Raw genomic sequence first — 25,358 nt, 5'->3', positions numbered from 1 at the left:
GCAAGGAAGGAATCCCACAACTGCAATTGCTTGTGGCTCATTATGGGAATGGTGGTGTAGCACAACCACAGAAAGAGTTGTACCAGAATGCTTTGAGCATAGTTATTGTAGAGCACTTTGAGATGCTTTCATCCAAAAAAAGGTTTTATGAAAACAGGGATTAGATCAATTCTAGGGCTATTGTGATCTCTAAGTATAGGAAGGACTTCCCATAAATTCAAAGGGTAATAGAGACAATTGGATACATAGGATGAATTTTATTCCAACTTGTCTTTAATGATACAACATGGGATATAGAAACTGAGCTGTGGAGCATAAACAGTACAATCCCAAGGCATAATAAGTGAATTTATTTCTGATCCAAAGTCTGCTATCAGTAACATGAATCCTATTACTGTTTTCAGTGGGCTTTGCATCAGTCTCTCCTGAGCAACATGAAAAGGATATGAAGTCAGACAACTAGAGAAACAAGGACAGCGTAATTTCAGCAATGTAGGGGAAAAAATTTACTTTCCAGAAAAAAGGATCTGGGAGATAGCACAGATTCAAGTAAACCAGTATTTGGGAAGAAGTACGATTGTCTGTACTTCCAGAGCAATGCACCTAGCACTTCTGAAGACCTAGAACCAAACATCTGAATTTACTCTTAAGTGCTGTGCTCAAGGTCACCTAAAGAACCTGTGACACAGTAAGAACCAGAGTCTGGAAGCCCTAACCTAGCACCTTCCCTCTTTGGCTGCTTAATGTTCCCCAGATAACTCATTTCCCTCCTGATTACACGGTGGTATCTCCCCCTCCACAAAGGACACACCATTTCTGATAAATCATTCTGTATGTTTACCACCTACACTGCTTTGAGCAAAAGTCCAAAGCACCCTGTTCCTTTCCCCGAGCTGGGTCTAGGGTAAAGGCAGGTTACTATCCACAGACACTCTAAACTGTCACTTTCAGTCTAGGCTAGAGAGGTATCTCAGCCACAAAGTTGCAGTCTGGGTCCTCCCTCTGCCTCTTTCTTGGACTTGGCTGAAGCCTTATCACTAGCTCTGCATCCTCTTCTCTCCTGTTTCCCACTGCAGCTCTGGTGGTCCCCTGCATGCAGCACAGCTGCTTCTCCTTCCCTGTTGCTGAAGCTTATTTCTAAAATGCCTCCTTAAAGCAGATGTTTCCCATGTGTTTGACCCTTTATTTTCTTCCCCACCCCAACTTGTTCTAATGCAAAGTAACAATTCATCTCCTTGATCTGTGCAAGCATCCCATAAACAGCCTGCCCAGCTTAGTTCTGGATCAGGCAGAAAGCAGCAGTCTCTGACTTTTTCCCTATGATAATACATGGGGAGGAGAAAAAAAAGAAGGTTTAACCTTGGCACAGGCTTTGGTTCCCATTTCACCTTCGGACTATCAGCTTTGGCTTTGGTATTTTTTGGTTTTCCTCCAGGGATGAAATTTAATTTCTTGGAAATATTTTGTAATGCAGGATTAATATCTGCATCATTTGCCACTGCTCCTTCTATTTCACCCCCTGTTTTCTAGCTGCCACTAAAGTCTTATAGATATAAATCTTGAGTTTATAGATACTTCACAGGTCCCATCCCCCTTCTCTGTGACATTTCCCTCTCTCCAGCTGTCTTTCCTTGGCACCAGTGCCTGCAGTGGCAGTAGACTTTTATACAAATTACCTTTGCTCTGCTTCATGTTTCCAAAATTGGTTTCAGTGTCAGGCCAATTCAAGACAATCTCACAAGCTTATGTTAACCATAGATCAAACCTAAAAGGAACACACTCCAACTGGACTGGTACTGTAGCAACAGTTTTAGGGTACTACAACTTCTGCTCACTTGTATGTAGAGATAGGTTTTGTGGTGAGAGGGATGGGTGCAGCGCTTCCATACACTCCGGTGCAATATGTGTTTCTCTGAGCAGACCTACTCACTTTAGGCCAAGTCCTGAACACTGTCATCAGTCTACAAAAGGAGCACATAACGCTCCGTAGTCTGGTCAACCAGCCCTGCCCCAAGGACTGGGTGACCATCAGATCATGAAGTGCTAGCAGCTGCCAATAGATCAGATCAGCAGAAGAACCCAAGCACCCAGAAACCTGGAACTAGTCATACAGATTTTGTCCAAACCAGGGTCAAAGCCCTCTGAGTGGAGGCTTACAACAGAGACAGTCCACAAAGTACTTGTCAACAGGGATTTCATTCTTTAAAGTCCTGAGTCGGGTCTCAGTTCCGAGCTGGGAGTACCCAATAGCTGTGCTGTGTCCTGCAGCCATGGCAGTTGTCATGCTGCAGAACTGCTCACAAACGGACTTGAGCTGGCAGAGCCGTCAGGCAGGACAGACAGCGTGACCTGCCCCCTCACTTCACTGGCAACTGTGTCAGACAACAAAAGCTGGTGACAGAATGTCCCTTTTCTGACAGCATTACTCCTGAATTTGCTGTCTCTGTGCAAGTAGCTCTCCAGCATTTGATTTCCCACATTCCGCAAGTGCTCCGATAAAAACTGCTGCATTCAGCCAAATGTTTAGTAACTCCTCTGATAGCTGTATACTAAAAATGGCTGTGGGGGTGAGGGAAAGCAAAGAGAAGTGTAATGGTCTGAGAACATTAAGTGCAGTACTGGGCAAAGAAAAATTTTGTTTTCCAAATGCCACATGCAAATTTGTTGCAGGGACAAAATGGGCACGTAGGCACTGAAAAGCCCTAGGCAAAGACCTTCATTTCATTTCCAACCTTACCCAGAGTCTCTCTCCAGGACTTGAGCTGAGTCACTTCATCTTATAAACAGGCAAAAGTTTACATTAATGCTACATATATCAAGGTTGTATACCCAGTTATACCCAGTCTTTCACTATACTTGCAGTTTGCTCAGATCTCAGATGAAACCTCAAGGCACCACAGAACAAAATTGGCAGAAACCTATGTAATTTTGTAGCACTGCCATGAAATTATTTTTACGAACTACTAAGAACTTGCACTTGTTAGTTTTAATAAGCTAAAAGCTTCCCAGCAGTATGGGCAAGATTGAATGCATTTGAATGATGAATTTGGCTGTGTCAAAATTCCTCTGGAGCCCAATACTGCCAACAGACAGCAAGAAGGAAAAGTAGCAACTGATGCCACTTCTTTCTCAACACCAACAATCTCATGTTTCATGTACTCTTTCTCTTTGGTTTTGGTTTTCCAGACCAGAAAGGACCTCACTTTTTTTTAATTTTTATTTTACGGCTATCTTGTGTCCTAGACAGCTTTGCTCAGAGCCAGCCGCAGATATCATCAGCACTATTTCTCTCTTCCTACATAGTCCACTAGACTTATAGATTTACTGAGATTCCATTTGGCTGGAAGCTCATTATGCAGTGTTTCCTATAGCTCCAGGCAACAGATAAAAACATCTGTACCACTCTTGATATTGCTGTAAAAAAAGAAAAGGAAAAACTGTGAGAAGCCTCAAGAATTCAGCATTAAGCTAGAGAAAAGAAATTAAGTTCTGGAAGCACCAAAGCAATAAAAGAAGCTTCCCAGGTGGAACACAGAAGAAAAAGAAAAAAAGTGTAGAGCTCTGAAAACCAGTAGGTAATGAAGGAATACTTGCATTTTGATCAGGGTAGACCAAATAAATACTTACTGCTTTTCAAGACAGGAACTTTCACAGACTTTATTCCATTCTGCTAGTACACAGAGAATGTTGGTAGAAAGCCACCCAAGTGTCCTATCCTCAAAATCTGCAAGATGCTTTCAATCAGATCTGGATACTGAAGACTTTTCTGCTTGAATGTGAAGAAGTGGCAAGAGAGAATTCTCCTATCCATTCCTGGCTATTTCGTATTCAAGCTTATCTCATAGCTAACAACTTCTTTTCCATTATTAACTACTTCCTAAACTTGTTATATTGCTTCAAATCCTGTTTTCACTCTTTTTACACCTTCTGATGTTAGTTCCTAGACCTGCAAATCCCCTTCTCCAGTCACCATCTTCTCAGAAATCACCTTTCCTTCAAACATCTCTCACCCTTCCTCCTATAAGCAGCTGTGCTGTATGTCGTCATCTAGGCATGATTTAGACTGGAGGCTCTACAGTGCAAAAAACAGGTCTTATTTATGTTTGTGAATCCTTGTGTAACTTTATGCTGCTGTATAAATGTTTAATAGGTAATAATGCATTTACTGGAACAAGCTGTGCACTAACACTCAGAGTGAGACTGTTTGGATACAATCCTTGCTGACTGTCAGAAGCTTCTGGAATCAAAAAAATGCAGTTGTTTTGTGACACTGCAGTTTCAGTTGAAGTGGTCTAACGAAACATCATAGCACTGGAAATAGCCTTACCCACTCTTTCCAAGTTTGAATCAGGATAGAATTTGGGAGCTCAGCACTATGGACGTGGGGCTGTGCTCAGCTACAACCACTGCACCTTACTGCCTTTATGTTATCCACCTCCAGACCCCCATGTTAACAAAATTTGAAACAAATATTTCAAACCTGAGCTTTCTCTTTAGTGTTGGCTGAAAAGTTCAGAATGGTCCTGTCCATTTTTCACATCACACTTGGCATGATTTTTCTCTGGGTTTGAGTGTATCATGTCCTGTATAGAATTATATTATTATAACCCCAGCAGCAGATGAGATGCATAGTTTTTATTTCAGAGACCAAATAGGAGCTGAGTGATTCATCTCTGACACCACACAAGCAGTGAATGCTCAAGCAAACAGGGAACATATGACGTCTCAGCCTCAGGGCCAATGAATAAAATATGGTGATGCTAATGGAGAAAATCCAACAGGGCAGCAAGAGTGTCAGGCCTTCATGCCATCTAGCCTCAGGTTAATGCTCATGGAGACAAACAAACCACATCACAAGTTTTCACAACCTGTACAAACAGAATTCTTTGGGTTTGTTCTCTCTATATCAGGTTGCTCCTAATGGTGAAGCTGGCGATGACAAGTCTTATCCCATAATCTCAACAATTTGTGCACTGTTGACATGAAATCCAGGGATATAAAGAATCACTGTTGTGGCATGTTTGTAGGGGCTTTGAAACAAGGAGTTCTGGATGGCACCCATCCAGCCACCTACCTCCAACACTGCATCCTAGGTCAGGATCCCTTTCCTACTAATTTTAATACAGTTTTACTAACAGCACTCGATATTTTATCCTTGAAAGAGATTTGACTAAGTGATGAATTGAGAAGGTTTTCACAATTATTGCTGTGCATTAGGAAAGAAAAGGAGCTATATCTGATGGAAACAAATCTAAAATTAGCAAAAGACAACTCTATCAGGAAAAATTTCTGTAACAGTGAAATCTGTTGGACTTTATACAGTTTCTTCAGTGGCATAAAAAATACTTCACCACTTCAGTCATTTAAAAGTAGATTGGACCAAGCAGTACAAAAATATATTGCAGGGATAACAGCTGTATCAGCACAGCAGTAAACCAGATGAGCTAATAACTCTTTTCTCTCACTTTCAGGATCATGCATGACAAGATTTCAGTATTAGTTAAAATATATTTACCTGCAACCAACACAGTTTTCAGAGTTCAGATTTGCTATAAATTAATATCTCTCTGGGAGGAAAGGTGTGCACCATTTATCAAGTGAGAAGTATTACAGTTCTGAAGGGGGGGCAGGGAGGGGAAGGCTACTTAGTGCAAATGAGTTAGGGACAAAGATTTTCAGAAAGACCAGAACAGAAATACTTCAGAAAATCTGCCCCCATATGACTGGAAGCTGAACCCTTTACAGAAATTCCCACTCAGTTGTAAGTGTTCAGGTCTTGAGAAAAAAAACCATCAAAACCTGGCCACAGGTATTGTACCTGATGTACCTATTGTAACTGGTGTCAGAAACACCTCCCCTGAAGATATAGTCATTTTCATGAACTTTTCAGCTCATCAGATATCAGAGCTCACATGTGAGAGGATTTTAACATGAAAGCTATGTTCCACAAGGCCAAACTACTTAGCAGAATCAAACTAAAATGGGGACAGGACCTTTAAACAGGCTAAGTTAAAAGCACACTCTTTTCCTACCTGATCAGAGACCAGCAAAAAAAAAAAACAAACCCACCTCCAAAAAAACTCATTTAAGCAGAAGAATGTAAACCTCGTGGTGAAGTCCTCATTGTTTGAGTAACATTATTTCCAGATTAAAACAACTGTTGTATCACTAGCTGGACAAGTGGTACAATGCCTTCGTGCTTAACACAAATTAATTTGAAGTGAAGAAAAGATGGAGATCCATTCATTGATTTATTTTGCCTCCAAAGAACACAGTTTCAAGTACTCAAACAAATAATCAAAGGAATAGGTAACTGAGCAACTAATCTTACATGGCCAATTCAGAGCTCACAACTCGTAGGAACTGCAAACCTGTTGCTGAGAGGAATCCAGACCTAATTCACAAAAATATATTTTTGTAGAAACCATAAAACTTCTTTCATAGCCATTTTGCTTTGTCTCTAGTTCCTTTCAAATGTAACAAGCTCTGACTCAGAAATAATTAGAGTAATTTGCATTCATTCTAGTACTGAACAGATTTATGATACCTTGTATACTCACAGAAGAATCACATCTTCAAAAGGTTTCAAGGATGAACTGCTAAGCCTCAGGGACTAAAAAGCCCTTTAAGATTGGGGTCAGGCTAGGCATTTAGATTCAAAAATAATAAATAAATGCATTTGGAGACAAAGGCCTATTGTATACCACTCTTCCAGGAAAACCCATGGGTGGCTGAGAATTACTTGGGAAAACTTTGCATAAATTAATTCTGAATCATTCTCAGTTCTTTCTTCCACACTGAAAAGAGGGGTCTATGGAAGGAGGAAAACACTGGTGAGTTCACACAGGGTCAGGAAATATCTGGCTTTCCAAATGCAGAACCAGGAAGTATTCATGGTTCTTGGGACACTGAAAGACAGAACGAGCACCTTCACTGCCCATGACTCATTGAGAACCTGGCGTACCATCAGCTCCAGCTACAAGGGGGTGGGGGTACATTTAGAAGTTATGTCAGGGTATACAAATTGCAACAGTCAAAGTTTATGTGGTGTGATAGTTCAAAGGAACCACTTCCCACCCTCTGCTCAAAAGGAAGAAAAAAACAAACAAATAAAAAAGCAAAAAAGGAGCCTCACTGTTCCTCATTATATGTTGCTTTCTCTGCTACCAGGCAGACACCATCAAGCTGACATGTAGAGTTCATTAGAAAACACAGAATTTTACTCTGGAATTTTGCAGCATCCTATAAAATTCTATAGAAATTAATCACTAGGTTACATAGTTCTTTGCATTAGTTCAGAAAAGACATAGAAATATCATGCTATATTATGGGCTTTTACAGTAACATTTATAGAAAAACACTATTCTTTATTCTTAACTCTGCAATCATATGTTAACAATTATCACCACAAAAGCTATTTCAGTTCTTCTAAGTTATACAACAAACTAGACAGCAGAGACAGCTCTGAACCTTTGAACATCAGGTACTTATATACTATGTTATCCTATTTCTAGATCAAAATTTTACCCATCTGCTGAAAGCACTTTCTCCACATCAGGCAATTCTCCTCGTAAAACTGTGTCAGGTACCAAGCTGCTGAGGAGGAGCAGTACAACCTTGATTCTGTGCTTAATTAGAAAACAAGACCTTTTCACAGGTAGCTAGGAAGACTCACATAGACTCGGCAAGGGAAGGACACGGTGCTTTCATCATGCCATGTTATTTGCCCAGGAGTGATAAATGAGTTAGGGTATAACCTTGGGGAATCATATTAACAGACACTGACCATGATTTTGAAGTCAGTGTAGACCTGCTATTAAATAGCTCTGTGCATGTTCTGGAGCCTCTGAAACCAAGTGTTTATCCACTACCAGGCAGCCCAATCTTGAAGATCACTTGCAACAGCCAATACAAGCAGGATGGCCACTGTTGTACACATTAACCTGAATTCTCAAGCTTAGTTTTGATTCAATGCAACTTTCTGGGAACACCTTTGTATTGTGTTTAAAATATTGCATTCAAAAATCAAGGAAGTAGTTGTCTTCTGCCAATAGCTTTGAAACTCACTTTTCTGAAAGTTTCCATACTGCATCCAAGATGAATACTGGGGAGAATAAAGTACATACCTTTGGCAGAGCTTGGAGAAAGAGAAGCCACAGCTCTACAGGTATGTTCTGGCCTCCTCCTGGAAAAGAATAAAGCAGTAAGTGTTATAGAACACAATAATCTAATGCAGCAGTTAGAAAAATGAACTATAAAATGTTCTCTCACTCTAAAATAGAAGAAACCACCATTCAGGGGTCTGCTAGAAAATTTGCAATCATTTGTAGCCCATCTACTTCAACTAGTATTGTTATCTTTTAAAGCTAAGAGTCATCATTTCTCCATGAATCAGCTTTTATGAGGCAAGAGCCTCCATGCCTATATGAAACCCAAGGCAACATCATCTGTGTTTATTATTCTGCAAAGAGAAACAGTGCCAAACTTCCTGCAACACCCACTTTAGCTGCTGAAATCCAGAGAACTGAATGTGCTGCTGCTAGCATTTGGAGACAGGAATATGTTTTGATCTAATACATCATACACAGGCTCATTTGGTGACAAGAAAGAACTAGATTCCATAGCACGTTAAAATAGAGACAAATATGAAAACACTATATGCAACTCATACAGAGTAACTTCTACTCATCATCTTTGAAATCGTTCTAAACATTCTAAAAATATCATGAAAGTTGGTAAATAGTTAAATTCTCCTAGCTTGTAACATAAATGACTGCTCGATTGATATATACAAATGTTCTAACACTACTCTTACTATGTTGTTAACACAAAGTTACGTGTGAGTCAGGACTAGGACAAAAGTTCTCACATACACAGAAGTCTGCTTTACAACTTCGGCCATCACTATTTAGTCAGGTGTCTTTCTACTTATCAAGGACACCGCCTGTGGATACCGATATGTAGTTATACAATGGGTGTGCCACAGAGCCAGTTTCCTCCTGTGGATGTTACGCTTCGGCTTCTTCACCTTGCAGTCTCTCAGGGAAGTGCCTCCTGACTGAAGAAGTTGGCCTTCGCCTGTCTCTTACTACAGGTGTTCTTAAGAACCAATTAGGAGCAGAGCTGCCCAGAAAGACAGATCTGGAAAAGCTATTTAGAGTATTTCAATGAGATCTAAGCCCTCTAGAAGATCTGGTTTCAGGATCTCTGGCTCAAGGTTAAATCTAGGTTTTTCTCACCTCGTTAAGGCTATATAGGAGGAACTCACCTGCCAATCTCCCCATCTGCAACAGGGACTTCTCTACATGTTCTCAAGAGTAGGTGATAGCAGCTGGGAAATTCATTCTCTGCTGCTGCCACCAAGAACAAATGATTAGAAATACCAGCAAGGAGCAGAATTCAACTCATACTCTCCAAGTCCAACGTGAACAATACAAGCAGAGCCCATGCTCCAAACTGTCTTTCATCCTGTGCTACAGAGCCTCAGGACAGATAGAGCTCACAGTTTTGCATCACCATTGTGTTTGGATCCTGAAAAGGGAACATTTACACATTTTGTATGCTCCCAGTGAAAAGCTGTCTGTTCTCAATACAGAAGATGGTGCTTTTCAAAACTGAAAAGTTCCTCACTGCTTCTTTGTTTGCTTCTCAAATGGTAGACAAGTAGGTACCTCCGGATGGGGCAAAGATACCAGCTTCTCCCCAGTGGGAAGGGCACTATAGGATAAAAAGTATTCATTCAGCTGGATATATGAAGTCTAAACTTCCCTTTCTCATTCTGGAAGTTTTATGTGTGAGTCAAGACAGCTGCAGTCCTGAAGCAGGAGGGAAAAAACCAACATCTCTCCAACACACCTTCTATCACCAGGAAGGGTTCCTGCCTACACTGTCAGGCAACTCCTCACACCAAACATTAGTCCATCACCCTGTGCAGTGGAATCTCTTCTGGGGGGCTGCTCTACACTAGATGCACAGCACACCACAGCTTTTCTATCCTACTGTTCCCTTCTCAGTCACAAGTTTTATGCATGTGTTGATACTTTCTTGTGGGTACTTTAGCCAGTGAGTAATTTCTTGCTCCCCACAATGTGGCTCTGGGGAGTAAGTAAAATTCCCATCAACTTTCCTACCTCTTTCTCCCTCTCAGAAATCAACCTGCCTCACCAGCTACTTGAACCCAGAAGTAAGGACTTGGGCTCTAGGAACACCTCATCCTTCTTTACCCCGTCTCCTCAGGTTCTGAGCCTCATTTCCTCAAAAGTCAATAGATCAAGCGTACCACACTGGACAGTGCAACCCATAAGCATGCCATAACACTGCTGGGTATACCAATCAAACATCATGTGGTACCACTGATATCCTAAAGCCTCTTTCAACAGTAGAGACATTTTGCCTGCATGCCTAGCCCAGCTGTCTTGTCTTCCTGTGGCATTCAGCTCTTAATTTCTCACTTACTGTCTGTAAAGCAGGAAGAATAACACTATTCTACCCAATTTCGGCGCTATGATGTGCTGACATCCCTATAGAGGAATTCTAATAAAGAAAAAAAAAAAGAGAGGCACACTAGCAATGGCACAGCTCTGTCTTCCCTTTCTATCCTATACTTACACTGGATCAAATCCCCTATCTGCCTACCTCATGCTCTAATGCCAGTGTTGTTATGGAAAACACAGAGGTTAGTATTTTTTTTCCACTGTATTAATTTATGAGGGGCAAATGCTGTCTACAAGTTGTCTGCAATGTGTCAAACTTGGATTGTTTACCTGCACAAAGCTTTTTGACCCAAATTGTGCCCTACCCTCAGTCACACTGCACAAATAAATGCCTCTGAAAATAGAAACAAAAAAAAAAAACCACAAGTCAGACCTCTTTTTTTTAAAAAAAATAAAAAAGTCCTGGATGTTTTTGGCTAGAATGTAGAGTCAAAGGCTGAGAACAGTAAGTGAGATACATATACCCTGATTCCAGCAACATTGCTCAAGGAAAATCATGGACTTTCCATACACCATAAGATGGCAAAATGCCTAAGTATACTGAAGCAAACATTATTACGAATAGCAGTAGTAGTATGTCTTGCCATTAGATAAGTAACTCTGACATGAACCATTCTTATCTACTGTTAATTCAGAGCACCAAAGGACTGTTGTTTCCATTGGTTTGCAAGGGAGGAGAAATTCTTTCAGAGTCCAATTAAGTTCAGTCACTAAGACATGCTTCCTACAGATATCCCTGAGGATCAGACACTCATTGCAGCTACATTCCTAGCAGCTAGCAAGGCAGTAATAGCAAAATCAAATTCAGCTTTTAAACTGCTAATGTACAGCTTGAAGAAACAGTATCCAGGATGCCACCCACTCCCTACAAAATGGTCTGGTGAGGGCAAAATATGCACAGAATTCCTTTCTGGCAAGTGCAATAGTCTAACTTTGGGTTAGGTGGCAGCCATGCAGCTTCCAAACAGCTTGAGCAAGATGAGAGTACAGTATCTGAAATATTAACTTCTAAATTAAGTAGTATGCAAAATGTACAGAACATATGTTCTGACTGAGGCACTATTTTAGGGCTCAAGTAAATTTTCTAAATTACTTACAAGTGTGAAATGTCTGGATATCCAGGTAGAGGCAGCAAAAGTACATATCCTAGATACCATCAATAAAGGTTCTGCAATACTGGAAGTTGCTGGAGGTAGAAGGAGATATTCTGGGCAACCTTCCCTGCATCTTGTGCAGAAATCTCATTCATAACTATTCCACTTCATTACCTCCTCCCAAACCACCCTTTGCAGTAATACTTAATTACTGTTCATCACGAGCTTTTCACTTTTTACTCACACTCTGTTCAACCTCCCAGCCAATACTTCTGCCACACCTGTTAAAACATTTAAGCAGAAACAAGTTAAAAGACCTGGCAGAGAGAACGGATCTGACAAATCTGGACAGTCTCCTGTATGCAAAACTCAGGAGGAAGCTTAAACAGAGATCTTTTGTACCCTAATACAAGCCCGTAACCCTGTGACAGAAAGGGTAGGAACATTTCCCTGTTCTTTGATTCTGATGGAGTGAATATCAGAATGTACAGCATCAAGTGTCAACTGCTGAACGTCTGACCCTCTCTGACCACATCGTATCTTCGGGTGGATGACATGTCTTCCTGTCCCTTGTCCTTTCCTTCCCCAGAGCACACGGCTCAGCGACAGACGCAGGACTTCAGCAGTGCCCACTCTCACAGGGTGCCAAAGGCAATGTGGGGATCAGCCAGACTGGTGGGATACAGAGATCAGTGCCAAGCTGTTCCAAACTTCACTCTTCATCGTAGCTGCATGCCAGGCCTTTTGATCGAGAAGGATTGTTCAACTGTAGCATTATTATTTAACAACTCATTCCTGAATATCTCAGGCAAAGTGTTAAGACCCATGGGAACACGGGTTCTTCTGAAATGAGCTCCTGCCTTGTGAAAGAGATTCAGTGGGCTCCAGAGAACTTGGTACTATCCTGTACTATTTTGAGCACTGTGAAGGCATTTCAAACTTAAGGTTTTGCACACATTCTGGAATTACTGCACTTTTTAACCCTTCCAGGGGAAGGCTACAGTGAGATCCCTGGAATCAGCACTAGAACTTTCTAGAGCTCAAGCATGCTGACAAAGAGGATCTACATTTAAAATAATAATAATGAAAAATAAATATCAGTGCTCACACTATAGAGAAACACACGTTTATTAGAAAACAAAGAGCACGTACATCCATCCTTCTACCCACAAGAGTCTAACTCAGTGTCAATTCTTGCCTGAAAAAATTAGTCTGGCACATCAAAGGATGGCTGCTGTGTCACTTGAAATAATATGAAGGCTGTCATTTTCCACACACCTCCTGTGAAGGAGAAGCTTGCCCGGTTCTGCAGTGTACGTCATGCATCACAGTCAGCATCCACGCCTGTAAAACTTGAGTGTCACTGACTCTGCCATTTTGAAGGACTTGTCCCTTTTCATCACAAATGAAAGTAGTCCCTGTGCAAGGTACTTAACTTGCAGCATACAATGAAATTAAATCATTTTTCCCAACTTAGTCACTGAATTTCCATGCCTTTTTAAACAAAGAGCCAGGAAGGGCATCAAGGAGCACAGCAGCAGCGTTGCTGTCAAAAGGTCTTAAACATGCCTTTGGAAAAAATGACTTAAGCAATGCAAAGAAGAACAGAAGATCACAAAAGGAAGCTGATGATGAAGCTTTTCTCTCCCCCCTCTAACCTTATGAGGACTGTAATCCTAGCAACCGGAGTTGTTCAAAAGCTTGTGTAGGAGGATAGGGGGAAGAAAGGGTAGCATTGTTTATAGTACATAGATGTAGGGACTGCAGCAGGAGCCAAATGAGGGGAATAACTTCTGTACAAGAACGGAAGAGTGAAAGGAAATGGGTAGGTAAGGACAACTGTAGGATTTGTACAGTACAGAAGAGAATCCCTTCCACGTAGGATGCAATTTCTTCCACGGAAAAGATGTTTCATCCATGGAGCTGGATGACATAACTCCTCTGGAATAGTAACCTTTCAATGTTTGTTATCTGTGATTCCGTTACTAGATGGGTTGTGGTTCTTATAATTAGCACTTTATCAGCTAAAAAGTCAAAACATTCCTTGCATCAACCTATTTAGTCTTATGTCACCTTATGAGATGGGTATCAGGTTCTCAAAATATGAACACTCAACACTTTCTGAAAATAAACTTCCTGGAATAAGCTTCTGGGTCACTTCACATCAGTAAGCCTTTCTGATATCCTGGCCATTTACCTTCTTTTATAGCTAACAAAATGGAGGTGCACAGAGGCACCAAACAGCTTCTCTAAAGAAATCTTATTTACAAACCTAAAAGAAGGCAGCTGTTTTTTCACCAGTTGTCAAGCACTTCAGATCTCACTAGGTAAATTACATCCCACCTGCAGAATGCTATAGAACAGTTTGAAAACCTATTAAAAGGCATCTATTAAATCCCACAGGATTTCAAACAAATGCCTACAAAAACCTCACTGCATTCAACTAGAGCCCACACAAGCTTCTCTATGGACAGATTAAGGAAAGTGATTTGCTTGTTGACCTGCTTAAGTATGACATTAATTACTCAATCCACAAATGTGAAAATACTTTCCTAACCAAATTGTGTTAGGACCAGAAATGCATGCAGAGCCCGTACTTTTTGACTAATGGCATTCTTTTACCACAATTACTTCTATGTGGACTCCATCTCTATGGCACCAGGTGAGTTCAACTAGGCTGCTCAGGTAGGCAGGGATCTGCAGCTACCAAAAAGTCCTAAAGGGTCCATGCACAGAAAAGTGTTGAAAAACAATTATTTACACCAATAGTATATTAATTATTGCCCTGAAATTAATTTCATTAAGCCTCTTTACACAATCTAAATATTCACACCATTATTTGGTGCTATCAGAAAAACACCTAAATAATCCGGAAATCCAAGTTGCAGCAAGGCAAAAATACACCAAAATGAAGTGAAAAAGGATCCCCAGGATTTGATGGAGCTGTGACAAGCATCCAAAAGAAACACATTTCACCATTAAATTTCTTCATGTTATTTCCAACTGATTTTTGACACTGGAACTGGCTTTTAATAGATGCAAAGGAGATAAATGTCTCATTACCAAAAATAAATCCGTCTGTTAAGGATGACAGAGAGAAGCAGAAGCACTGCACTGCCTATTATGGTATTGAGCAACAGATTTCACTCCCTCTGCTATATGCCCATTAATTAAAAATCTGACAAGCTTTTCCAAAGAATTTCTGAGCTTCTTTGGTCCTCTCTTTAATTCTTCCATAATTCTTTGTATATATAAACATGTCAGGCCTGGAAAGAAGGGGGGCATGCACATAATTTACCACAGAGCTCTTTTTCTATTCAAATACAAATACTGGTAAGGAAACAACAACAGACAAAAGGGGAATAATGCAAGAATTTAACGCAATGAAACAAATGTGCCTGCAATTCCCTATCCAGTCACCAGATGAAGCTGCTTAAAACAGCAGCACCAACATGTATTTCTGTCTTTTTGACCACAGAGACCTCCTATGTCTGTGCCAGAACCAGATGCATCAGTTCCCAGTGAGCTAAATCACTTTGCCTTACAGCCTCTGTTTCATGAACATGCGAGACGCTACTTTAATAGGAAATCATAGCTTGCTTTAGCATTAACACTGTTTCGCACACAGCCATAACGCAGTGAGGCCTTTGTTCTCTTTGCAATGTGGTGCCTTTGTAAAATTCCCTCCCTACATTCAGGCAGAGTAGCCATTTTATTCTCACAATTGATATACCATGGACAGACCTCTCACTCAGTCATACACACATGCACGCGTTCTCATAGATAGCCATACTCACAGATTTTTGCCTTTCTTCTTGTTCTCCTTTGATGAGTAAAAATCATCCCACAAAGCAAAACTGCACATCTGTGCAATCAGAACAGTTTCTGTTCAGACCGTTGTTACACTTTCAATAAAACAGCCTGGAAAAAAATATCTCTGGGATATTGCTGCTTATGAGGTTCAAAGCTAGACGCACATATGAAAACGGAAGCATAGAAGGCCTTCCACCATATCATACAGACAATGTGATCCTGTGTTTTACTCAGGTACTCATCTGTCCTCTAGAGCAAATCCAATTTAAGCAATTCTTCACTAGCATGCAGGTAGGCTAGATAGCCTAATAGGTCTCTTCCACCTCTAAGCAATTCATGCCTTGCATGGCTTGTTTTTATTGACTTATCTTACTGGCTGTTTGTGGGCAGAAGCACGTGCCTCATGCAGATGCCAAAGACCTCTCTTGCTCTGAGTTGCTGTTGTGCAAATGCAAATAATCAGAATTAAAACAAAAACCAGCATTTTATTTCTGAAGGATTAAGTCCATACCATCATGCATAGTTTTTACCTATACAGAGAGAAGCCTCAGCAATACCACCCCACAAACATTACAGTAACCGATCTAGTCCCTCCAGTTCAGGGTGATAGGCTTTACTGCTCCTGCTTCACCACAGCTGATATCTGAGCTGCTCTTCAAAGATTAGAGCTTTTACACCTTGAGCAGGGATTCCCAGTGCACTGAGGCAGAAGTCTCGACACCTGAAACAACCAGCAAGACAGAATAAATACACATTCTGAATACATTAAACTGTTAAGAGCAAAAGACTCCTCTTCATTAAAACCATTTCCGTTGTGCATCTTTTCATCTCAGAAGAGACTGCAGGTGACATTTCAAGTCAGCAGAAGAAAATGCTGTATTTACAGCCTTAGCTAATTAGGTCCTCAGCTAATACAAATGGAGGCAGCTATGCATCTTCGTAAGCCAAGAGGAACCCCAATTCTGAATATGCCTTAAGGAGTTACTGTAGCATTAATATCAAATCACATTTATTAACATCGCTTTTCTGACTAAAAGAGCAAGCAATGAAACTTCTATTTCCAAGCCAAAGTGCAAAGGGAAGGAAAAAAAAAATAAAATCAACCTCTTACCTCGAAAAAACTTATTATACATTTCAAGACTAACTCATCATATGGGATTCTTCCCCTAAGCCTATCACCTGGAAAGCAGAAGCGGCCTGGGCGAGAGCACTTAAGAAATACAGGACTTCCAATTTCTAACTTTTAACCATGTTAAAATTACCAAGCAAGCTGTAGTTTTAAAAGTTAAGCAGCAAAACTTAACTACAGGAAAGGAAAGTCAGCTTTCACTGCTTGGAAATGTTCCTGATTTTTTCAGTGGGAACATTTAGTAGTACATGTTAATATTTAACTCTGTGTTTTTCCAGTATTACACCGGTCTTCCTCCAGGGATGCAGAGGAAGGCAGTGGCATTGCTGAACTGTTAAGTATCCTTTAAAAGCAAGAGAAGTGACCACCACAGAAAAGAGAAAACAGCACTAGAAAATACAAGTAAAAGGAGAAAAGTTTCTGAAAAGAAACTTTCTGTATCACAAATCACAAGAATATCTTAATGAATCACCAATTCACATAGACAGTAAGTTATGAAAAAGACGTCAATAAAAATCATCAACTGTCCTCCTTACAGCTGTTTGGAGAGCAACAGTACTGCTTTAGTTGGTTACTTAAGTCCTTCTGAAAGTGGAACATGTCAATCTCAACAAAACCTTCAAACGCTGGCCAGTGAACATCTGCTCTTATGTATGGCATTGCTGCTCCAGCTGCCAGGGCAAACATAACAAGCTCAGTTGGGGATGTCCTGGCCACCCTACTGCAAGGCGTTTTTACTGTCTAGTTTTCTCTAATCTTGTTGTAAGATACTCTTTCCTTCTGCCTGCCCATTTTTTTCCCTGAAGGTTTTCCAAGTCCATTCCTTGTTTTTGGAGTTAGCTAGAAACAAGACTTTCAAATTAAATGCTGAAAGGAATCTGCCCACACTCACAGCGAGACATAAGGAGGAAACAACCGGGTGTTCAAAGACTGTAGCACCTGTTGTCCTCTGGTGAACACACGTCCCACATCCTCCCTTGTGCCAGAGCACGGAGACGTAGGATAGTTGCAGCCCCATTCTTCAAACACACTGGGCGAGAGGAAGTGGTCCTAACATTTCTAATGGAAATCAGTGGTACCTAGGAGTGACCATCACCTTTGAAAGGAGAGACATGCTGTTTTGGAGCTTCAGACTCTGGGCGGAAAAACCCTTTAATGTTAGAAAACACAATGAGTGAATAAAAGTTGGCATGTATTTCCAGATGCCAGCCTCATTGTAATGAGATGCAGAAGGAAAGTTGATACTCCTACAGAGAGTGAAAACCTCATCATATCAGTGCCTTCTATCCCCCACTACTCTATTCAGCATCTTTAAGTGGGAGGTATTCTGCAGCCTTTCACACTTGACCTCTTAATTAAAGCATGGTAAAATTAACATCTCAGGCACGATAGATCCTTTACCCACCTACATCAGTAATTAAACTAATTCTCAAGGGAGCAAGAACATTTGTTATGTGTAATGTAACTTTAGCTGGGGTCTTCCAAAGAAGGAAAAAGAGCTGATGTAATAAATGCAGTCATTTATATTTTAAGGGAGCTATTGTAAATGAAAGAACACCTGTGACAGCTTGAGGCAACCCCAGCCAAATGAAATCTTTTGTGTCACCTGGGGACAGTACATTGCATATGGCCTCCCCATCTCAGCCGCAATATTGAATAACTAAGTGGTGAAGCAGACACACTTTATGCCTTCTTTGACTCTCAGAGGCTAGCACTATAATCCACTTTCAAAACTGATGAAACTGTACCTTATAGTAATTTCATATTAGTTCTACATGAAAGGCAGGATGGGTCAAAGTAGGTCTAAGGTCCTTCTTACGGGCAATACAGTGTCTTTATTTGCATTTCTGAAAATCCTAGAAGTAGGAGACCCTGACGCATGACTGAGACAAGTCTAGACTCTATCACCATACAAATAATTGAATAATCATGTAGAAAGAGTTTATGTAATTAAAGATGAAAATGACACCCCATCAGAGTGGCAGAATTTAATACTCTTTTCATGCTGATGTATATGTTGGTTGCACTGGATGATCTTCAAGGTCTTTTCCAACCTAGACAATTCTGTGATTCTGTGATAAAGGACCAAGCAGTAAGAAAAAGATCCAAGAAAGTAACTAAAAATATATATGGAACCAAGGAAGCATATACATATACTTGAAGAGACACAACGGCACAGAACACAAAACCCATTCATTTAGGAAACAAGACTGATTGCTGACATCTTCTCAGATGCAAGTTTGAGTTTGTGCTTGAGCCCGAAAGCATAAAAACACTATTTCAGTTGTCAAATATGATACTTGCTCAAAGGGCCTATTTACTCAGCCAAGGCATAACTGCTGAGAAACACACCCCAGCAAAGGTCTGTTCCCCTATGCAGTGACCAGGTAATCTTTTCTAAGAATTTGTCTTAAGCTGCATATGGGCAATCCAGGCCTCACTGAGCTTCAGAGAGTCCTCCCAGACATCTCCTCCACTCAGGGTTTAAATGCATAGTGTTCAGATTACAAGCAGCCAATATGCATGTGACATGCTGTCTCTCCCCAAAATACAGTCATGTTTTTCCCAGTCCTACCCAGTCAAAATTTCCCCAGTCCTTCCTGGCTGTATTACTAAATAATTAAACAAATTGTATAAACTACAGTCCATACCCTCACCCTCAAATTTAGTTGATCCCATGATTCAACCCACTAAGAGCTGCTCAGTTAAGACTAATTGATTGCCTGTCAGAAAAACAAAACCAAATGATCAATTATTTCAGAGAAAAAGAGAACAGAAATCATTCCCAACTCTCACACCTATGGTAGAATTAGTAAATCACCTGCAAGAGTGAATCATGACGCATTAAGAGGCATCCCACAGCAGTGTCTATACCTGTTTCTCTGAAGGAAGGAAAGAGAAACCATATAATATCCTTTTGATACAAGCAATAAGGTTGGCCAGGGAGGTTGCTTTTGGTAGGGGTGCTTGGCTTTTGGTGAGGGAAGTTTTTTGGTTTGGTTTGGTTTGTTGGTTGGTTTTTTGTTTTTTTTTTTAACACAGGCAATAATGTGTTGGTATTGAGGCCACTCCTTGATTTTTAATATAAAAATCAGGCTACAAAATGATTCTCATGAAATTGGTAATATGACAGTCAAAACAGCTAAAAACCAAACTTCGATGGCAAAGATTTTTAAGAATACATTTGTACTTAAGAGTACCTGAAAACAACACAGTTCTCCTAGATGTTTTAAAGCTTTCCCTCTTCCCCCCATGCTGCTAAACTGAAAAAAACAGGAACTTTTTCTCACATGCAGACAGACCCCCACAGCAATCTCCCCGATGAAGGAGGCCGTTGCTTTAGCTGCTTGGAAGTCTACATTACAGTGACTCATTGGCCTCTGTCTGGGTTTAGCAAATGAGTGGCCACCCCTCCAAGCCCCAAGGGAAACATATCCACTTCTGCCACTGGTATTAAGCACTTGACTGCTTACTGCAGTCTCATCAAAGACTGAGAAATGGGCTCAGCAAATTTAGCCTTGCATATCTGAGAACTGCTCAATCATTGCTCATCCAAATTTCAGGCACACAAGTCATTGTGGTGGCTGTGAATTCTGCACCATTATCAAAATATTGAATCCAAGCAAAACACCATGAGGAAAAATAATTAATTTCTTATCTATTTCAACTATCTTTTTCTTGGCTTACACCACTCTCTATGGTTAATCTTCAAAATGTTGCTAAGGAGAGGAGACAGCTAAATGGTCATTGTCTTAAGTATACACTGAACATCTTATAGCACGGCCAGTTTATTCCAGTTCTATGCAAAGCATCAAATACTGAGCACGACAGCTAAAATAATCAGAGGCATTCAGCTGTGAATAAACAAGGCTAAAGAAGAACATGAATATAGGAAGAGAGGATTTTAAACCTTTTATAAAGAGATTGTTATCAGCCCATGGAAGGCAAAATTACTAGGCAAGTACCCATCATATCCAGGGTACCATATGGAAAATGAAGATAACATTTTTAGAAGTAAGATAATTTATTATGATATTAACAGCATTAACTGAAGTATATATAGGCTCAAAAGAGCAAGTGAGAGTACCTTCTGAAGCCAATGGTGTTACACCAGTTTATAGTGTAATACCATAATACCAATACTAACAGATAATTTTACTTCTCCTCTTCCTGCTTTTATTTGCCAACACCAGAATTTCAAACCCCCAAATACATGAGTTTCTCTTATCTATAGATCCTACACAAGCTTCTCATCTTCATTACACTGGATCCAACACCTTCCATTTAAATAGTATTACTCTGAACTTACAGTAGTGTAATTAAGAATGAGAATGCAATATCATTAATACCTGAGGCATTGTAACTAGTCCAATTCCTTAAATTGTTTCAGATAAAATAATCTTCAATACAAACGTACCACAGAAGTACTGTACAGCCCAGATGAGCCAGATCAAATTTGTAGATTTGACTCTTCACCCCACGCAATGGAAATGCACCGATGCAAAGAACTGACACCTTTCTTTGTCCACTCAGTGTAGAGTCAATTATTTGTCACTTCAGCAAGTCTTATGAACTATATGCCAGGATAATGCACAGTCCTTATATTCACAACACTGGGATATTCAGCTGAGAAAGCTTGTATTTGTATGAGTGAGAGATTTAGGAAGAAAAGACCACAACAATGTAAGGAAATAAGCCAAATATTTTTTTCACTATAGAAGAATTTTTGAAAGTTTCGGATGTGAAGCGACACAGTGAAAGTTGTTCCTAAACCTTCTGACATATAACGGTAGCCTCAGACTGTGAGGCAGTTTAATAAATAAAAGAATTTCAGTGGTCTGATTAAGACAATACAGATAAAGGTTCATAAATAGCCAGAAGATTACATGCTTTCCATTTATGTATGCACAGGAAACTGCTTCAAATTCACGGGAGGTACCATGGCATGAAGAGCAAAATTCATCTTTCCAGTGTGTCTGGAGGGACTAGTTTCCAGCAGATGCTTCTAAGGTCATGATTTCTTCTAGAAGCATCCCCAAAAATGTTGGAAATGAAAGGAAGAATAATGCTGCAAAACTACATTGCCAAAAATGTCAATGTCTCCATCCAGAGACACTGGAGTGCATTAGCTTTGAGGTCACTAGAATATTTCTGCTCTGTTGGAGAAAGAACAGGGCAAGAGACAGTAAATCATTCACTTGAGAAACTCTCCCAGAAATTCTCGTGGGACCAAAAGGACCTAGGCTGTCCATTGTCACTGTATGGTGTGTGACCCCCCTGAAAATTTTGTCTGAAGGAAAAACATCCTGGACTGAACTGCACAGAGCATTTAAAAAATGTATGAGATAAAGTAAGCACTGTGTAAAAGGCATAACATAAGACCTGTAAAGATTCCCCAGACAAGTCTACCGAGGACTTTATAACATCCTCCACTGAAACAAACCTCCACAATCAATTTATGTTCTACTGGACAGCAACTCTCCTAAGCTGGCTGCTCTGGCTCTATCAGCCTCTGGTCCGCACAACCCATTTCCAGAGACCCCTGACTACCCTCCTTGTTCACCAACAACTAGCTCTTCCCCTCATCTTTCCTTACTCTCTTCTGTAATGAAGCCAAATGCCCGGGCTCTCCTAAGAGACAACTGCAAACTGTCTGTTATCAAGTAGACTGTTACAGCTTGTGTTAGTTTCCCCATATGTAAACCCTGCTGTCATGAGAACAGCACTATAGGAAGACACACCGTGTTCAGGTCCCTGGAGAGGGCACAAGCTACAGAATGAAGATGATTTTGCTAGTCTTTGTGCATCACAGAAACTTATACTTTTGGTGGGGTTTGGAGGACAGATGGACCTTTGTTTTACGATAGTCATGTCCCACACAAAGGGATAGGGCACTCAGGAGAGGCCACAACTCCATCAGTATAGAAGTACAATGTTCCTGCAGTTTGCATTTCTGAAGAACAAAGAAGAGGAAGTTGTAGGTACGTATACACTTCAGACATTACTGCAACCATCAAGCATAGGACACCATTTGCTTTGCTAGCTCAGGTATGGATACCAGTGCAGCCACAACTGCAGACAGCTCAGAGAAAGACGGCAGTCCAGGCTGAAACTCAGAGTGAAAGCTCAAGGAGTTAGTCCATTCCGAGTGCCTAGTACCTGACCTGGTATCTGACCTAACTTCACATGAGAGTGGGTGTAGTGAGAAGTCAGAGGCAACATACATACTTTGTTTCACCTCTTTCTGCTTGTTTTCTGAATCTCCTTCATCTCTCGTCAAACAAAAACTTCAGAGGGGAAAAAAAAAGTTTCTTACTACACTTCATCATTGGAATGACACTTTACACTAATGCTTGTGATTATACACTAATATCATGATTAGATCCCAGTTAATCATCACTTCGAGACAGCAAAATTGTCCACCTTTCCTATCAGAGACTACAGCTTAGGGACTCTGTGCAATTCACAGTTTCCTTGTTAATTTGAGGCTGACAGAAAATGAAAGTTATGGTTGCAAAATAGCAGTATTTTTCATTAAAATCCCAAGGAGTTAATTACATAAATAATGTTATACAGTGCACTTCACAGTCTCTCCCCAGGCGACTTGTTAGGCCCTTTTAATAATGTACAAGCATCATCTTATTCCCATGAAATGGAGGAAATGAAGTTCAGCACAGCCACAGATGTCACTGTGAGGTGTGCCTGCACAAAGAAACAGGGATCAACTTCTACATATATCCAGTGGCAGAAACTGGACTTTTATTACAGTTGCATGTCCATTGATATTGGAAAGGATAAAATATTTCATGAAGCCAAGGGCTCCATTCAAGGGCTTGTCATCACTTCCGATTAGAAGCTCATGGATGCAAAGCCTGTTTTCACTCTAGAGATGCAGGCAAAATAGCACCTGCCTCAGCAGTTCAAGTGAGAAATAAAACAAAAATGAGGAGAAAAGGAGGAAAAAAATCTCCAAATTTTAAAAAGCAAGACTGCCAAGTTATCACACTTCCACAGTGAGAAAGAAAATACTTCTACTCTCCTTTAGGGGCTAAGTGTACAGGCTCCAAAGAATGCAGGCTGGCTTTTCATTTTTTTTCCCCAGCTTTATTTTTCATCCAGGTTACATTTCATTAAGATGTAGGAAATAGCTAAAGGACAGAGCAGCAGAAACAAGTACATTTCCTCCTCTGCAGCCTAATAACTCATGCCTGGTTTCAATCTTCTGTAACTACCGGGTATTACTACATATTCCCTCAGGAAGCTAGGACAGCCCTAATTAGTCTATGATAATGAAAGATAGTTTTTAACTGCTACATCCTTTCTAGCACATACTGGAGGCCATCGGAAATTTTCACCAACTAAAGCATGCAGGGATTTGACCCAGACCAGCTGTGCCTGCATTCCTATTAACCGTAGTGGCCCATGGCCACCAACTGGGACTACCAAATAATCCAGGCATGCTGACAGTGAGAGGACACTAGGCACCAATTAAAATACCAGTAGCTATCATTGCTGTGAGCACTAATGCAGCTGAGGGAAGGGAAACACTGCTGTAGATAAGGCCGGCGACTTCTATGGATGTTTCCTGGTTTTGTCACACTATGTTAAAGTTAAATAAGAAATAAAACAATAAAGAAAAAGGTGATTTAAGCTTACCATTTTTTAGTTTAAAAGCTAAGAAAATAAAAGTCTTTCCCAACTGCACCCACATGCTCTTCTTGAGCATTCTGTGCCTGAACCAAGGCATATAACAAGATCCCTATTTTTATAGCTGAAGAACACAGGAACAGAACTCCTAATTTAGTTACAGTTCATACCATCATCCAAAACCGTATCATCACACCCACACAGGCACCTGGAACCAGCCTTCAAGTGTAAAGAAGGTGGTTCCATTTTGCAACATGATCGATTCCATTACAGCTGAAGAGACCACCAAATACAGATGAAGAGACTATTGGCAGCAAGACAGTGGAAGGTTGCAGTGCCAAAGATCATACCGATTTTGTTTCACAAAGGAAAGCTGGGTGACCCTGTGGTGATGGCTGAAGAGCTGAGTTCAACTTCCTTGGAAGAAAGCTTTCTGAATAACTTGGACAAGTAATTTAATCTCACCCCATCTAAAATTTAAGGCTAGCATTAATCTTCTACCTTGCAGCAATATAATACCTGATTCTGCAAATTAACAGCAACTTAGATCTAAATCAACAGAAAAACTGAAGTTGTCCATCTATTTGCCAACATGATGTACACTCTAGAATGGTGCATAAAAATTTTTCTATCTTGAATTATTTTTTTCTCTTCCTTAGAATGAAGTGGTATCAAATCTTTGTCCATTCTTTGCAAAAGGGTGCAGAGCACTTGTCCAGGGCAAGCTGGGGATCCTGGGAGCCTGGAACTTGCAGCTCAGAAGAGGCAGTTCACTCAGCATCTCCCCAGGGTAGTGACTCTGGGACAAGGTATCCCAGCAAATGGACAACCAAGGAACCAGACAGGCACCCAGACAGGAAATGTGTTTGGCAGTTAGGATCCTGTCAGCATTTTGTCAAAGTTGAGCTATCTCTGAAGCACATTACAATTTCAGAGAATTTGTGACGTGCTAAAAATATTGCACTGGAATTCTTCCAACACCTTGTAGTCATTGGAACCAAACTGTAATGTGCTTTAATGTGCATCAACATTATCTAAATTTCAGACATCATTTATAGGTTTAACATGAAGAGCTCTGATGATCAGCATATTCCTTGTTTTCATGCACCAGCTGAGAATGTTCACTCTGGTGAGATATTTGGGGTTTACTCAAACTGGGGTAAAATTTGGGTAATTTGAGTT

The 25,358-nt window shown here is 40.5% G+C and overlaps 1 protein-coding gene and 1 long non-coding RNA gene across 8 annotated transcripts in view; both read right to left on the bottom strand.

Moving 5' to 3' along the window:
- The window catches only part of SORBS1 (sorbin and SH3 domain containing 1), a 173,521-nt gene that overhangs the window by 122,194 nt on the left and 25,969 nt on the right, over window positions 1–25,358 (bottom strand). For 6 of the 7 annotated variants that reach the window (XM_074874693.1, XM_074874706.1, XM_074874690.1 and 3 more), the window contains exon 2: window positions 8,127–8,185. The gene's annotated coding sequence lies outside the window, so the exon portion shown is untranslated. Of the gene's footprint in view, window positions 1–8,126; window positions 8,186–8,271; window positions 8,295–25,358 lie in introns of those variants that run through there. The other variant, XM_074874692.1, reaches the window with a different exon arrangement.
- LOC141945619 (uncharacterized) lies at window positions 15,867–16,572 on the bottom strand. Its single transcript, XR_012629565.1, has 2 exons — window positions 16,512–16,572; window positions 15,867–16,121 (listed from the first exon to the last, which is right to left on the bottom strand). It is a non-coding gene; the product is annotated as an uncharacterized LOC141945619 (long non-coding RNA).

The sequence above is a fragment of the Strix uralensis genome, chromosome 7 (assembly GCF_047716275.1).
Source record: "Strix uralensis isolate ZFMK-TIS-50842 chromosome 7, bStrUra1, whole genome shotgun sequence".
Lineage (NCBI taxonomy): Eukaryota > Metazoa > Chordata > Aves > Strigiformes > Strigidae > Strix > Strix uralensis.
This window is presented reverse-complemented; position numbering and strand designations above follow the sequence as displayed.